General features: G+C 41.2%; 1 protein-coding gene across 6 annotated transcripts in view; it reads right to left on the bottom strand.

The window, feature by feature from the left end:
• The window catches only part of FREM1 (FRAS1 related extracellular matrix 1), a 169,150-nt gene extending 165,682 nt beyond the window's left edge, over positions 1-3,468 (bottom strand). For 5 of the 6 annotated variants that reach the window (XR_005532548.1, XM_039256582.1, XM_039256585.1 and 2 more), the window contains exon 1: positions 3,238-3,468. The gene's annotated coding sequence lies outside the window, so the exon portion shown is untranslated. The remainder of the gene's footprint in view (positions 1-3,237) is intronic. The other variant, XM_039256583.1, reaches the window with a different exon arrangement.
• Between the last annotated feature and the right edge of the window lie 12,310 nt (positions 3,469-15,778).

Here is a 15,778-nt window from a genome sequence, read left to right as displayed (position 1 = left end):
ATATCCCAACTTTGCAAGATCCCTGTCCTTTGTCCTCCAGTGAGTAGTTTCCCATCCAAACATAATATCTTCAGACAGCTGAAGCTACATTTATCAGAAAAGCGCACAGATCACAGCTATATTGTCTTATCTTGATGGCCACGTTTGAGAATCCTTTGAAATGTTGCAGCCATGGTAGCAGGAGAAGCTATAGTAGAGACAAAATGCGGATTTCATTAGGGAGTTGTTTTTTCCCAGCCCCTCAAAGGTCTCTGTTTGAGCCTCTCACCTGGTAGCACAAAGGCTATTAAATCACTTGAATGAAAGGGTCAGGTTACTAGCTGTGCAAGTATGGAAGCCGGCAAGCCCTGTTCGGACCACCCAGCTTTCCAAAGGGTGGCAACACCAGATTCAGACAAGATAAGAGGCTGCTGTCCTCTGTAACCTGGCCAGAGAAACAGGCTTTCTAGAGAGTTACAGAACCCCATTGTGAGGAATGGACTGCGTGCTCTGGGAAGGTAGAATTTGCCTAACGCACTACACTGGTGGTCGTGGTTTTAAGAAAACTTAAAGGAGATTTTTGAAGAATCTTAAGAGAAGCAGTCAGACAAATCTTTGGGCCTATTTTCAGAGCAAATGTTACAGAGCCCCCATCCCCCTTATTAGTGTTTAGAAGACAGAGACATATCCACCAATGTCAGGATGTCCCAGCTGGGAAGACACTCAAATCCATTTAGTTCAACCCTTTCATTATATTGATGGAAGAGGTGAAGGTTAGAGAGATTAGATGGCTCGTCCAAGATTGGTTAGCAACAGCTAAGGCTTGAAACACCATGAGGTTCTGTCCACATATTGATCTTTTTGGAGTACCTGGAAAGCAGCACAGAGTCTGACGCATAGCAGGCACCCGCAAACGTTTGGGGTAAGGGGTAAGGAAAAAAAGGAAGGGATGCTGATGACCACATCTTATTTCCTTTTTACCATAAACAGACGATGGCATAAAATGTTGCCAGAGATGAGGATGGAGACTGAGTTCTTACTTGCTTATGTTGTCAAATGAGGACCTCAGCATGATCGAGGAATCGCTTCCTATTTCTCCCAATCCCTGTTGGTTGGTCTAATCTAAACGCAGTTTTTAGGAGTTAAACGGTCCTGAACAGTCCCAGGAAATAATCCATCTCAGTTCAGCTCAAGTCAGCTTAGCCCATCCCCAGAAGCAGAGCATCCTAGGAGGCTTGAAAAAATTAAGAAGAGGGGTGCCTAGGTGGCTCAGTCAGTTAAGTATCTAACTTTGGCTCATGTCATTATCTCATGGTTTGGGGGTTCAAGCCCCGTGTTGGGCCCTGTGCTGACAGCTCAGAGACCACTTCAGATGCACTGTCTCCTTTAGTCTCTGTACCGCCCCCCCCAGACATGTGTGCTCTCCTTCTTTCTCTAAAATGAATAAACATTTTTAAAAAAATTTTTTTAAGAATTAAGAACAGCCCTGAGTTGAAAGTTGCTAAGATGAACATTGCTTGGCCATGTGGGGCCAGATCAGACCATACATCCCAACACATGGAGGCAGGGACATGGCGTGCAGGTACCTTTGCCCAACTCCTTTCCTCACTTATAGGAACACAAAGGCAAAGATGGAAAGAGGAGCAAGGAAAAAAAAAAAGGAAAGAGGGGCAAGGAATGATGAGGTTGGTGGGAAACTGGTTAAAAGCCCTGGTTTATCAGCCAAGTATGCAAAGCCATGCTGCTTATAACTTATATTCAACATCAGCTGAAACTTAAGTTTAGTATTTAGCAGTGAGATTTAATATTAACCAAGTGCGTGACAAGAATTTAATTGCCAAGGATACAAAGACCAGCCCTTCTCCAAGTGAGATCTCACCTACTTCAGAATCACCTAGGTGAATTCTCAGCCCCTCCCCAGGCCTATAGTCCTTTGGGGGTGTGGCCCAGGCAACCACCTTTCAGCTAGCACCCAATGGTTCCTAAACACACTGAGTTTTGAGAATCTGATGGAAAGAAAGAGCAAAAATAGTTAACATTTTCCTAGAATCACACTGAAGGCACTTTATCGAGTATAGGCAGGGGCCTGGGAAGCGATTCATGAAGCTTCAACTAAAGCTAGGAATGGTGGTGTCAGTTTTCCAGAGCAGAAACCTAAGGGGTATCTGGGTCACTAGGTCTGGTCTCCAAAGCAGCCCTGCAGAGGTTAATCTCTCCAGCAAGATTCCCAGGCCATAAACTCCAACCAGCCCCGGAAATGCTCTTTTCAAACTTTGTAATTCACACCAGGCAACAAGACTGAACACAAGAGTTTAAAAAAAAAAAAAAAGCAGAAAAGAAAATTAAGTGCCTGGAAAGTTATTTCTGTGACCCAGATGAAAACTACAGAAAACTATTCACTATAGCACGGAAGTCTCTGGACCAAATCTGGGTAAGGAGCAGAAAGGAGCAGAAAGAACTTAAAAATCAGTCCAAAACTTCAGAACAATATGATTTCTTTGCCTCTCCAACACTCCCTCTCATCCTCATAAAAATAGAAACCACGCTTTTAAAAATATATATGCAAATATAACTAAACTAAACCAAGGTATCCAAAAATCATCTCATGCAAATTTCTATCTCTTTATATCATGAGGAAATTATCTGCGGTGTTAATTTTTTCACCATTTCCCTTTGCCATTTCATTTAGCTGAGAAGAAACTTTCTGAAGGGGTGGGGGGTGTTGGATTACAAAATTTAAAATGGTGATTTCGTTGGTGAGTCCCATTGGGATGGATTCAGACGAGAGTGATAAACTGTGTTACATAATAAAGAAGTTCCCATTTGGGCATATGGCTTTTTTAACAGTGCAAACTGCCACCTTCCGAGTTTCCACGAGAATTAAACTTTTGCAAGCCGACTCTTCAGTTCCTTGAAGTGACGGCCACCATGCAAACGACCTCCGGGCCATTCTGCTAACAGAACATTCACAGCCAAGATGAGGGGAAGCACATAAAGCGGATACTTACAGGTAGTGGTTTTCCTTTCCAAGCAAAAAAGCTACAAACCCTCGAACCCGGGCGGGCGGTAAGAGTCACTGACCCGGTAATCTCTGGTTTAAAGGGTTTGGGGGGTGGAGTGGAGGGGAGGGGGGACCACAACCCAGGAAACGAAAGAGCTGAAATTCCAGTCTTTCAGGTCAGCTGAGTTTGAGCTTTCTTTGTACGAAAAATCCATGAACCCACCCAACAGGAAGATACAGACTTGAAGTTCACATACTCACTCCAGCGTCCTTGCTGGTCCCCTGCAAGACTGCTGCTGCTGCTGCTGCTGCTGCTGCTGCTGCCACGGAAACTTCCCGACTGCCCAGCCTCAGGACTCCTCCTGCGAAGGGCAAGAAAAAGGATGCCTGCGGTGCCTGCGGGGAGCCCGACCTCCCTGGCGGAGAGCCAAGGCTCTCCGGTCCCTTCTGCTGGGCGGGCCCGCGCGGGGACAAAAGTGCGCCGTTGTGAGTAAGGTCGCCGGCTCCCCCGCCTAGCCTCTCCCCAGCGTCCCCTTCCACTATTAGTTCTAACTGCTCCGCCACTGGCTGAGCCCAAGCTGCCTCTCCCGCCCGCAGCTCCCAGGCACACCCGCTCACACACGCAGCACGCGCACGGACACACATACACACGCTGCGTGTACCCAGTCGCCCACAACACACCTCACCCGGGGCGCACACTGGCTGCCCACACACACACATACCCACACATCGACAAGTTCACGTGCGCGCACGCATATTCACACACCCTCACACGCGCGTGTGTGCATACTCACACATGTCACACACACACATGCTAAGACCCACCCCCACGCATACTGACACACACCCCTGTTGACCCCCACCGCGTGCATCCTCCGACACTTTTTTCCTGGCCCTTCAAACTCTTCGGACACTTTTTTTCCTGAACCCCTTTTCTTCAAACAAATTCTTCTGAAAGGTTTTTTGTTCAAAGACAGCCAAGATGCTCAGCACTCAGAAAGGAGGAGGAAGGGGAATGAGCCTCTTTTAACTTTTGTCACGGCCTTTAAAGAAAAAGAAGAGCTTCCGTTTTTAAGCACCACCTTAGTTCATCGGTCTACAAGGCTTTTCACGTGTTCGATTCTTTTCCAAAATTCACCAAAATTCCATTAACTTCATCTCATTTACAGGGAGTTCATGACCCCACCGATTCGGCTATATCACAGGTCAAGAAATGTCCCTCCGAAGTCCGTTTCATTAAAGTTGTCAGGGTTCAGTGGTGGGTGAGAGTCTTATTCCCTAACAACTGCATAATAAAATGCTTTCCTGTATTTCATCTACACGGGGGAAAAGAGTAATGGCATACCATCTGTCCTAACTTTTAAGTTGACCATAAATACTTTGGAGGTAATGTTTGGAGGTAATGTTTATACTGAGGCAAGTCTGGCTATTCTAAACTTTAACCAAAAGCACATGGCACTATAAATCCAGTTCAATCTAGGGGCAGCTGGGTGGCTCAGTCAGTTGAGCATCCGACCTCAGGTCGTGATCTCTCAGTTATGAGTTCAAGCCCTATGGTGGGCTCCGTGCTGACAGCTCAGAGCCTGGAGCCTGCTTGGAATTCTGTGTCTCCCTCTCTCTGATTCCCCACCCCCTGTCACTTAAGCTCTGTCTCTCACCCTCTCTCAAAAATAAATAAACATTAAGAAAAAAATTTTAAATCTAATTCCATCTAGATTGTGGCTCCCCTTAACAAGGTCACCACACCGTACTTTCTTCTTTGGGAATAATGAGAAGAGAAAAGGAAATTGAAAAGAAATGAAAGAAAATTATATGAGGCAGGAAAGGATGGAAGAAAAAAACGCAAAAGAGAGAAAAACCATTATTTTATTTTACAACATGCTTTATGGATACATACACACTTACTCAAAGTCACTAGAAACTGAAAATTTTCAAAAATCTCTTGATTCATCCCATTTGCTCTGATAATAAATGGGTGAAACTGCTTGAAGAGACACTAAGCTCTATACACATAAACAAACATTGTTTGCTAAACACTATGAACAAACAAAATATAGTGACAATGTATGACTTGTGAACGAATCTTCAAAGGACAGGAAAAAAGCCTTATTAATGATGATGGTTAGGAAACACAATGTGATAGACAATTGTGTTCTCAGATTGAATTTAAAAATGTACTAGCCCATGAATATCTTAACTGCAAAGAAATAAAGATGATATTAGACACTATTAATTGAGAATGAAATCCATTTGGTAAAGGAATGACAGGTAGTTGTGTTCATGTTTCTCCTAACATCTGGGCTAAATAAAGTTTATGGATTAGTCTAGAAACAGAAATAAATGCTTTACATCACTTCGATGGGGAGAAAATACCTTCAGCATTCTAAGCAAAAAGTAACGAGCAAACTAAGATTGAAACGTATTTCAAAATGTCAGCAAGAAATGTAATTTTCTTTAAGTTAATTAATATACCTATGATGCTTGGCCTAACTTTATGCTGAACATATTCTAGAATAGGCAGAGATAGAGATAGGCTAGCCAAAATACCTTGAAATCCGAAGTGCCTGCTTATACAAATAAGTCACTTTCTCTCTCAAATCTCCAACAAATGGATAGGGGCTGTTAAAATAAACCATTATCAACTTTAATAAAGTACTCTTCGAACATGTTGAAATGCAAAGCCAAATGTTTAAAAATAACAAGCAAAGGGACAACAAAGAACTCTTCCCCTAAAAATATGTGCTGTTGTGTTGGAACAAAATGCATTTTAAAGGAATCATTCTATTTCTAACCTTAGGGTTGGAGTGATGTGAAAACCATAAAATGTTTTGGAGATTAGCATGTGTTGGAGATTAGCATACCCTTTTGGACTGACACATGTATACTTTTGCGGAACTGGCATAGAATATAGCATTCTCCCGGAAGAATGCAAACATCTGCACCAACAACTCACGTGAGAGAATTAGGAGTCTGCCTGTTAACTGTTGACGATGGCACTAAGCACATTGCCTGTGACAATGGTTTTCCCCTGAGTCTATAAACTCCGCTGATCAAGGGGAGCAGAGCTGTAACAAGACTCTTAGTCCAGGGTGGAAGGGTCACTTTAAATAGACAACTTAAAATGAGAAAAGTAAATAAAAGCAAAGCAAAATAAGATACTCTGTACAACAGGAGGGAATAGAAACACCACCCAGCAAGAGTGTTTGAGGCAGCGCTTGCTGAGCTCAGGGTTCAAAGCTGAGGGGAATGAAACAACCCTTGAGCGAGGCAGGAAGGGCAGGAGGGTTATCTGCTCTGCTTGAAATCAGAAAAGTGTAGACTGATATCATTCTTAGACAAAAGTGCCCGGGTGCCTGGGTGGCTCAGTTGGTTAAGCGCCTGACTTCCGTTCAGGTCATGATCTCGCAGTTGGTGAGTTCAAGTCCTGAGTCAGGCTCTGTGCTGACAGCTCAGACCCTGGAACCTGCTTGGGATTCTGTGTCTCTCTCTCTCTGTCTGCCCCTCCCGCCCCCCTCTCTCTGTCTGCCCCTCCCGCGCCCCTCTCTCTTCCTTTCTCAAAAATAAATAGACACAAGCACAAAATCCTAAATAACATATTTTACAAATTTAACCTAGCTATGTATTTTGAAAGATACTATGACCAATATGGTTCATTTCAGGATTGCAAAGATGGTTCAAAATGAACACTTTAAAGGAACCAAAGAGGCCACACTATTGTCTTAAAAAATGCAGAAGAGTGGACCTTGGTAAAATTCAACATCCATTCACTAAAAACAAACAACAACCAAAGCCATAGTTAGCCAACTAGGAATAGAATGGAAGTCTTTTCACATGATCAAAGACATCTATCAGAAATCTTATGTCTCATGGTAAAAATGTTGTAACCAGTAAAGAAGAAGCAAGCGCCTGCTACTTTCCCCACCGTTCAGCATTGGATAGGAAATCCTAGCCGATATAATCCGTCAAGAATAAAAAATAAGGCATGAGGGGGCGCCTGGGTGGCTCAGTTAGTTAAGCATCCAACTTCGGCTCAAGTCATAATGTCGCGATTTGTGAGTTGGAGCCCCGCGACAGGCTCTCACTCTGCCCCTCCTCCACTCATACCCTTGCATCTCTGTCTCAAAGCTAAATAAAACATTTAAAATTTTTTTTAAAAACAAAAAAAGGCACGAGGAGTGGCGAGAAGAAAATAGCCATATTATTTGTCAAAGCTATGAGTCTCTCTATAAAATAGCTATTTAAAAAATCTTCTGGAAGAGGGTGATCCTGAGGGGAAAGACACTGAAGTGACAGACCTTCCCAAACACATACCAAGTAATCCACCTGTTCACAAAGCAATCCTTCTCCCAGCATTTTATTTTGTGTCTGGAGTCAATAGTCCCGCTGGAGATCTAAAAGAATTAATGATTTAGGTCCTTTCATTTTATGAAGGCTGATACTCAAATAATGTGCTTTACTGAATCCATTAGAGCACATGTTTCCCATCCTTCATTTCAAGCCTATCACTTGTGGAAATGGGAATTTCAGACTAAGAATTCGCGTTACATCGCGTTACATGTCCACATTTGTCCACCAAACTCCTGCAGGAAATCAGAATAAACGGACTCATTTCATTCCACTGTGCCCTCACAATCGAAAATCAAATAGGCAGTGCACTTTTCTCATTAATAATTAACTTGAACATGGCTTCAAATGCCAGCATTAAAGTAAACCGAGCTTAAGATTTTTGCACACATGTTAAAAACAGGAAAAAATCATCAGGAATCCTTGTTATGTCCATCTTTTATAGGAAAATGGAAAGTGCACCAAAGGCAACATAAGCAATTTAATGTTAAGATGTGTTGCTTTTCAACTATCTTTGTGAGATCTGGGAGTGATGTGGTTTTCCAGAGCTTAGCACCAGGAACAATCTTATCTTTCCAAGCACAAGATAAGGAGTAGGGAGTCTTCACTTATTGAGCCTGAAAAACTTTCCTAATTCCAGCTCCCTCAAAAGATGATGCACTTTGCATTATAAGGAATCAAAAGAAAAATAGTTGTTATGTTTTTTTTGTTTTTTTTTTTAACTCATGGCAACTTAGCCTAAGTCAGAACTGTGCTCTGAAAGCAGAAACAAACCGACAGGCAAAAGGTGTTTTTCACATCTTAGAAGTAAATGGTACAAATCTAATAAAATCCCCGACTTGTTTAGAAAGATGAAGCTAAAGTCAACACTGAATGTGTCTTGGAGGAATTAGAATGGGCTGATCTATTAAATGATCTGCAACAAGGATTACTGAACCTTAGTATAAGCTAGGTTCTGTGCAGATCATGGCAGCGGAGGGTGGTGGCGGGGGGGGGGGAACAGAGGTGAGTAAGATCTAGCCCCTGCTCTCAAAAATCTTACAATGCAATCAGAGAAGATAAGAATATAGAGAGAAATATTGTCTACTGGGACGTGATTAAAGATAACTAACAATTATTGAACATGTGCTCCCTTATGTACATGTTTCCATATAAGCAATTATTAACTCATTTAATCCTGACAACTCTAATGCCTTGAGTGGATCAAGGGGCTCGAACAATATCATCAGTTCTGTCTCGTTCCATTGACAAGCTCTGCTTGGCTTCACTCTGTATGTTAACCTTATTTTCTCGTGCATACAAGCTTTTTCTTTTTTCTTTAATTATTTTTTTTTAGCTGAAGTATGGTGACATGTAATATTAGTTTCAGATACAGGATAGTGATTCAGCATTTATGGATATATTATGAAATGTTCACCATGATCAGTGCATTTGTACAGGCTTTTGCATGAGAAAGAAGACAGCCAGCGGCCCAGGCCTACATTCCTGCGATTTGCAGTCCAAAAGGATGAGAGTAATTTTCCTTATCAGTTTTAGCAGAAAAATCCTAGGGCGACTGGGGAAGAAGTGGTGGTGTTAGATGTTGGCACATCAGGACAATGTAGAGTGAGAGACATTTTTCCAAATGGGAACAGAGGAAGAGGATGGAAAGCAGCCAGGCAGGACAGTGAGGCACCATGAGAGAAGTCTAGTTCATCCTTGGAAGCAATAGAGAACCACTGGAGGTTCGTTTTTAATTGAAATATATTTGGCCATGAAACACTGTGTAAATTTAAGCTGCACAGCATGTTGATTTGAACATTTATATATTGCATTATGATTGCCATTGTAGTGATAATTAACACCTCTATCATGTTACATAATTATCCTTTCTTTTGGGGGTTTGGGATAATTAAGTTCTAGTCTCTTAGCAAGTTCAAGGATTATAATACCGTTTATGCCTACTATAAGACCTCTAGGGCTTAAAAAAAGAGGTGAGCTACTAAGCCATGAAAAGACATGGAGGAAATTTAAGTACATATTACTAAGCCAAAGAAGCCATTCTGAAAAGGTCACATACTGTACTGATTCAGCCTATATGACATTGTGGAAATATGGAGCCAGTAAAAGATCAGAAGCTGGGGGTAAGGAGAGATGAATAGATGTAGCACAGAGAATGTTTAGAGCATTAGAACTACTCTATATGAAACTTTAATGGTAAATACATATCTTTACAAATTTGTCCAATACCCAGAAGGCATAGCACTAAAACTAAATTTTAATATAGACTATAGACTCTGGGTGATACTGACGTGCCAATACATGTTCATCAATTTCAACAAACGCAACTCTCTGGTGGGAGATATTGGTAATGGGGAGGCTATACATCTATGGTGGTAGGGGGTATGAGGGAATTCTCTCTATCCTGCCACTCAACTTTCCTGTGAACCTAAAGAATAAAGTCTAATAAATGTTTTTTAACTCAAAAGTTAAATAAATTTTTAAAAAAGCAATGGTACCTCTGATCCCAATCCCCAGAGAACCTCTCAAGAAGGAAAGACAGTCTTTAAGAATTCCACATGGAGAAACTGGGACCCTTATGACTGTCGGTGGGAAACAGAAAATGGTGCAACCACTATAGAAAACAGTATGAAGTCTCCTCAAAAAAAAAAAGAAAAGAAAAGAAAAGAAAAAGAAAAAAACTAAACATAGAACTAACGTATGATCCAGCAATCCCACTTCAAGGTATATATATCCAAAATAATTAAAAGCAGGGTCTTCAAAATATATCTGCACACACATATTTTATATCACAGTTCCCAGAAGTTGGAAACAGCCAAAATGTTCAACAACAGATAAATGGGTAAACAAAATGCGCTGTTTGCATACAATGGACTATTATGCAGCCTTAAAAAGGAAGGAAATCCTGTCACATACTACAACAGAAATGAAATTGAGGACATTATGCTAAGTTAAATAAGAAAGTCACAAAAAGACAACTGCTGTATGATTCTGCTTTTGTGAGGTTGTCTAAAGAAGTCACGTTCATAAAGGCAAAGAGTAGAACAGTCATTGCCAAAGGCTGGGGGAAGGGGAAAGAGCAGTTGCTGTTTAATGGGTAAAGAGATTCACATCTGTAAGATGAAAAAGTTCTGAAAATCTGTTTCACGACAATGTGAATATATTTAGCACTACTGAACGCTATACTCAAAAATGACTGAAGATGATTTTTTTACAAAAATAACAACAATATTCGCATTTTTTTTTTTTAATCTAAAAAGAACTCCTTGGGCACCTGGGTGGCTCAATTAGTTAAGCGTCTGATTCCAGCTCAGGTCATGATCACATGGTTGGTGGGTTTGAGCCCCGCGTCAGGCCCTGTACTGACAGCTCGGAGCCTGGCGACTGCTTCAGATTCTATGTCCCCCTCTCTCTCTGCCCCTCCCCATCTCATGCCCTATCTCTCTGTGTCTTTCAAAAATAAAAAATTATTTTAAAAATTTAAAAATAAAAATCTACTAGGAACTCTTAACCCACAAGCCTGAAATCACTAAGGATCTGGCAATTTGAAGAATTGTTAATCATGCAATGACCATTTCTTATTGTTGTTTAGGAAAAAAACCTCACATCTTTACTGACACGTATAATTGCAGGCTCCCAACCTGCTTACAATCAACTTACCCGACCAAATCCCTTTGAGACAGGGGAAAGGAAATAATGAAAAGTTCTTTTTCCTGAAGTTTCCTCTGTTCAAACTTTCAAATGATTTCTTACTACTTCTGAATCTTAAGGACTAATAGCACTTATTTGAAACTTTTCTAAAATTAATTTTTTTAATAATTGGAAACGTTTCCCCATGTCTAGGAACCTCTTGGGGGTCTTCTCTGAAATAAGATCAACACACTTTTCAAAATTTTTGTGCATAAAATGGTAGCTTGATAGTCTATAATATTTAGAAGCATATGTGATATTCAAGTATACAGAATAAAAGTGGCTTCATGTAAGATAGAAAAAATTACAAGTTAGCTTTTCTGGGGCATCTGGGTGACTCAGCCTGTAAACATCTAACTCTTGAGTTTGGTTCAGGTCCTCATCTCATGGTTCGTAAGCTGGAGCCCTGCACCAGGTTCTGCACTGACAGTGTGGAGCCTGCTAGGGATTTTCTGTCTGTCTGTCTCTCTCTCTCTCTCTCAAAAATAAGCAAACAAACAAACATTGAAAAAAATTACAAGTTAGCTTTCCTACCAACAATGTCTCTGGTTCCTTAGCTATGAGCACTTGCCCCTATGCATTTTCTTTCATCTTCTTGACTAAATTTTTAATACTATGTGGGAATGAGGTAAGAATATACAATTTCGGAAAGCCATTCTAGCATAGCTGACATAAATTACACACATCAAGCCTTGTTCACAAGAGCCTACAAGTATTTACTAATGGTCTTTCCTTAGTTGAATCCCTGCACTGTACAACTTTCTGGTTTGCAGAACGTATTTGATACACAATGCTTTCGGTATTGTCCACTTTTAAGACTGATAATTCAAAGGAATTATATAAGTTATGTAGCTTCAATTATATGAAGCTTATCACTGTATCTTGCGACAGTAAGAATGTTAGAAATGGCATCGACGACAACGATGACTTGGGAACTTGCTCCAAAACAATGTCACAGAAGGTTCTGAGAACCTTCTCTCCTCGCATTAACAAAAACATTAATGTGAAACTAACAGATTCTGGGAGCCATGTCGGAAGTCTATTGTAGACTTAATGGAGGTGACTAAGCAGAGACGCAATTACAAGGATATGATCTGAGTGGAACGATCACCTTGTGCTATCCAGTTTGCCTTTTTTCTCTAGCATGAGGTCAGTTCGTTCATTCATTCAACACTTATTAAGCACTTACCATATGCTGGGCACTATCTCAGCACTGAAAGTGTAACAATGAAGATAATACGTGTGAAGAATTATGAAGAGTCTGGGATACTGTCCTCCTTGAAAACTAACAAGTTAGCTTGCCACCATTTCACGGATATTGGTAAAAGACAGAACACTCACAGGTCTGAGCCAAAGGATAGCTTATTACTCATAACAAGAGCTATAGCCAGTGTGTGAACATTTGCACTGCTTCCCTGAAACTCAGCTCCCACAAGATGATGTAAAGACGGGCATATGGTACTTGCATCTGCAGTGATGTACATTATAAAAGAGGAACTTTCAGTTTAGGGGGCCTGAATATTTTATTATGGGCAGTAAGCCTGGCTGCCGTTTGTCCTGGAAGAAGACATTATCTTTATTATACTGAACAATAAACAATTCTACCCTCCACTCTGGAAGGAGACACTATGTCTATCTTGCCAGGTATTTGTTCAAACAACCTTGAAAGGGTAGTACAAAATAAAGGCAGTTAATACCTTTGCTCATGAGACATGCAGAAACACAAAAGACTCATGGAAAAGTATCTCCCCCAAAATATAGTCCCTACTCTCAAGAAGCTTAGAATCTAAAAGAGGGACTACAAATGTTACAATAATAATAATTATTAGAAGATGGCAGGTAAAACGATAGTATACGTATACAAGATACTATAGAAGAATCAAGGACGTGCTCTAAACCAAGATGTGAAAGAACATTCAGAAAAGCATTCTCAGAGGACCTGATTCCAGCGCTGACTCTAAAAGGATGAAAAGGAAAAGGTAGCAATCATTTTAACATGAAGTCTCTACAAGACCAAAGGCATGGAGATGAGAGTCGTTTGCTGCGAGTAGAAAACTACACGAAGTTGGGGGTCACTGCAGCTTAAGCATGAGGTCAAGGGTAATTGGACCTCAAGCTGAGAGAGGCAAACAACGTTTACAGTTCAGAGAGCCTTTAATGTCTTGCCAAGGAGCATGGGTTTTGCGCTGTAGACACTGGAAAGCCACTGGAGGGTTTAAAGGAATCTTGGATTTGCATTCAATCGATCACTCCAAATGGGGAGGGGTCCTTGTCTCTGGCTTATTGTGATTTTGGTATGATGTGGTGGGCCCTCAGTAGTCCCCTCCAATCCCTGATCACATCCACAGACACTCAGTGTGTGTGGCTGACATCAACCACCCTTGGGAATGTTTCTTTGATAATCCAGGGGGGCTGCTGCTCTTCTCAGTCCCGGTAAATGTGCTGTCACTCTCACATTCAGCCCCAGGCTCCCACAGGCACCCTCTGTGTTTCTTGCAGCGAACTTATCAACCTCTGAGTACTTTTATCTTGCTCCCTTGGGTTTTAACAGTCCGTGATAAAGGTATCCAGTTCGGTATTTTCCTGTCCTCTAATATCTTCCTCTGACAAATGTTATCACTGAAAAATGACAGAGAATTTCCTGACATCTTCTGTTTCTCTTACTGTGGTCCCTCCAGAGCATTTTAGCTTAAGTGTTGTTGATGAAGGTACTGGATGCCTGGGACAAGTACTAACAAGAGTTTCTAATCATGGCGGAAAAATAATTTTTTTATCATTTATTTTTATGATAAAATTTTTAATCATTTAATCATTTATGAGGAACAGAAGGTAAGTCTTTTTAGAATTCTTGGATTTGACATAGTGGGACATTTAGCTATACAACATCCAGAAATTGTTTTAACCTAAAACATACTCTAGATTCTTTATCATTTTCAAGTGCTACAAATGGCCCCTAGATCTGTCACAACTGTGATTACAAGGGATCAAAAGACCTGGATGGATCCCTGAAACTCCATCCTGGAAAATACTCAAAACCTAAATTAATTCTGTTTTAGAGAGAGAGAGAGAGGAGGAGGGGCAGAGAGCGGGGGTTGGGGGGGTGGGGAACAGAGGATCCAAAGTGTGCTCTGTGCTGACAGCAGATAGCTTAATGCGGGGCTTGAACTCATGAACCGTGAAATCATGACCTGAGCAGAAGTTGGACGGTTAACTGAATGAGCCACAAAGGTGCCCCAAAACCTGAATTTCTTCTTCAAGGTACTCTTTTTATGAAACATCTGACCAGCCACACTTTGGCAAAACCAATGTTCGTTACCATAGTGAATGGAGTAGGAATTTATTACCTCTCTGGTCCATGCTTTTCCAGTGGTCTGTTATCTTGCTCAACTTCTGCAACGGCACCTTAGAACCAAGGGGACATTTGTGAAATGTTTTCATCTTCTTAAACAAAAAATCTCTAGAAATGATTCTTCATCATTTTGTTAAGTTTATTTATTTATTTTAAGAGAAAGGGAATGCATGTGCCTACAAGCAAGGGATAGGCAGAGAGAAAGGGAGAGAGAGAATCCTGATCTGGGGCTTGAACCCACGAACCTTGAGATCATGACCAGAGCTGAAACCAAGAGTCAGATACTTAAGCGACTGAGCCACCCAGGCATCCCGTTCTTCACCATCTATAATAGAAAGTGTATTGTATCAAGTGTACTATACCCCTGGGTTCTTATAGTAATGCTTACTTAGGATTTTAAATACATAAACTGCATCATCCAATGGACATCACTTTTAACTAGCACGTGAAGAGAAAAAAGATGTGAATGTTCTAACTTACTCCAATGTGGCTGACTTCAGAGAAGCATTAATTACTCCAACTGAATATTGCAAATAATATACATAATATAATGCTCCAGAGGCTTCTTCCAATTCCAAAGCTATGTCATAGACATTAGCCTGTTTGGTCATTTCAAATGCTGTCATTTTGACATAATTCTGTCCATCTCACAGATGGAAAAAGCAATGGCTTTTAGCTGTTCTTCTGTAGTGAGGGGCTGTCTCTGAGGCTTCTAGTTACAGGGTGTATTCACAGAGTTTCAAGGGATGACAGAAATGAACTAGTGGTGGTCCTCATTTTACAGAAGAGAATTTAAAAACCCAGGGAAATGCCCAAGTTTCCAGAACTAATGGTGGAAATAAAGCATGGATTCAGGTCCTTTGAACCCAAGACAGGGCTCCATCTTACACAGCTTGTGCCTTCACGATATATTCCATGACTTTTAATTCCCCCGTGTCGAGACAGACAGGAGTGGTTTGCCAATCTTAGAATTTCCATCTGGAGGGGCTTCAAGTAGTTCTCAGTTTGTTGGGGGGGGGGGGGGGGCGTGCCTGCTGCTCCAACCTGCTGAAAAATGGGCTGTCCGCTGCACAGCCAGATCTAACAACTCCTGCCATTGACTCTCACAATCAAAACTTTACCTTCAACATGAAATGTCACTCATTCACAACTGAAGAACCTCCAAGAAGGTTGGTATTTTGAATTCATGTTATATAACAGATCTACCAAAGAACAAGAGAGTGGCTTAGCCATGCATGGACTCACTGGTAGCAGGACAGCTTTGGCATTTACAAGCAGTGTGACCTTGGAGAAGTGTCCTCATTTTTTAGAACCTCAATTACCTGGGGTACAAATGAGGACGAACACTTTAGGCGTCTCTAGAAGTTGACATGAATTGTGAATGGAACAATATGCTCAAAAAAGTCCTCTGTAAC

Source organism: Hyaena hyaena, unplaced genomic scaffold, assembly GCF_003009895.1.
Source record: "Hyaena hyaena isolate Hyena2069 unplaced genomic scaffold, ASM300989v1 scaffold_573, whole genome shotgun sequence".
Taxonomy (NCBI): Eukaryota; Metazoa; Chordata; class Mammalia; order Carnivora; family Hyaenidae; genus Hyaena; species Hyaena hyaena.
The sequence above is the reverse complement of the archived record's forward strand: the minus strand, read 5'-3'. Positions and strand labels throughout refer to the sequence as shown.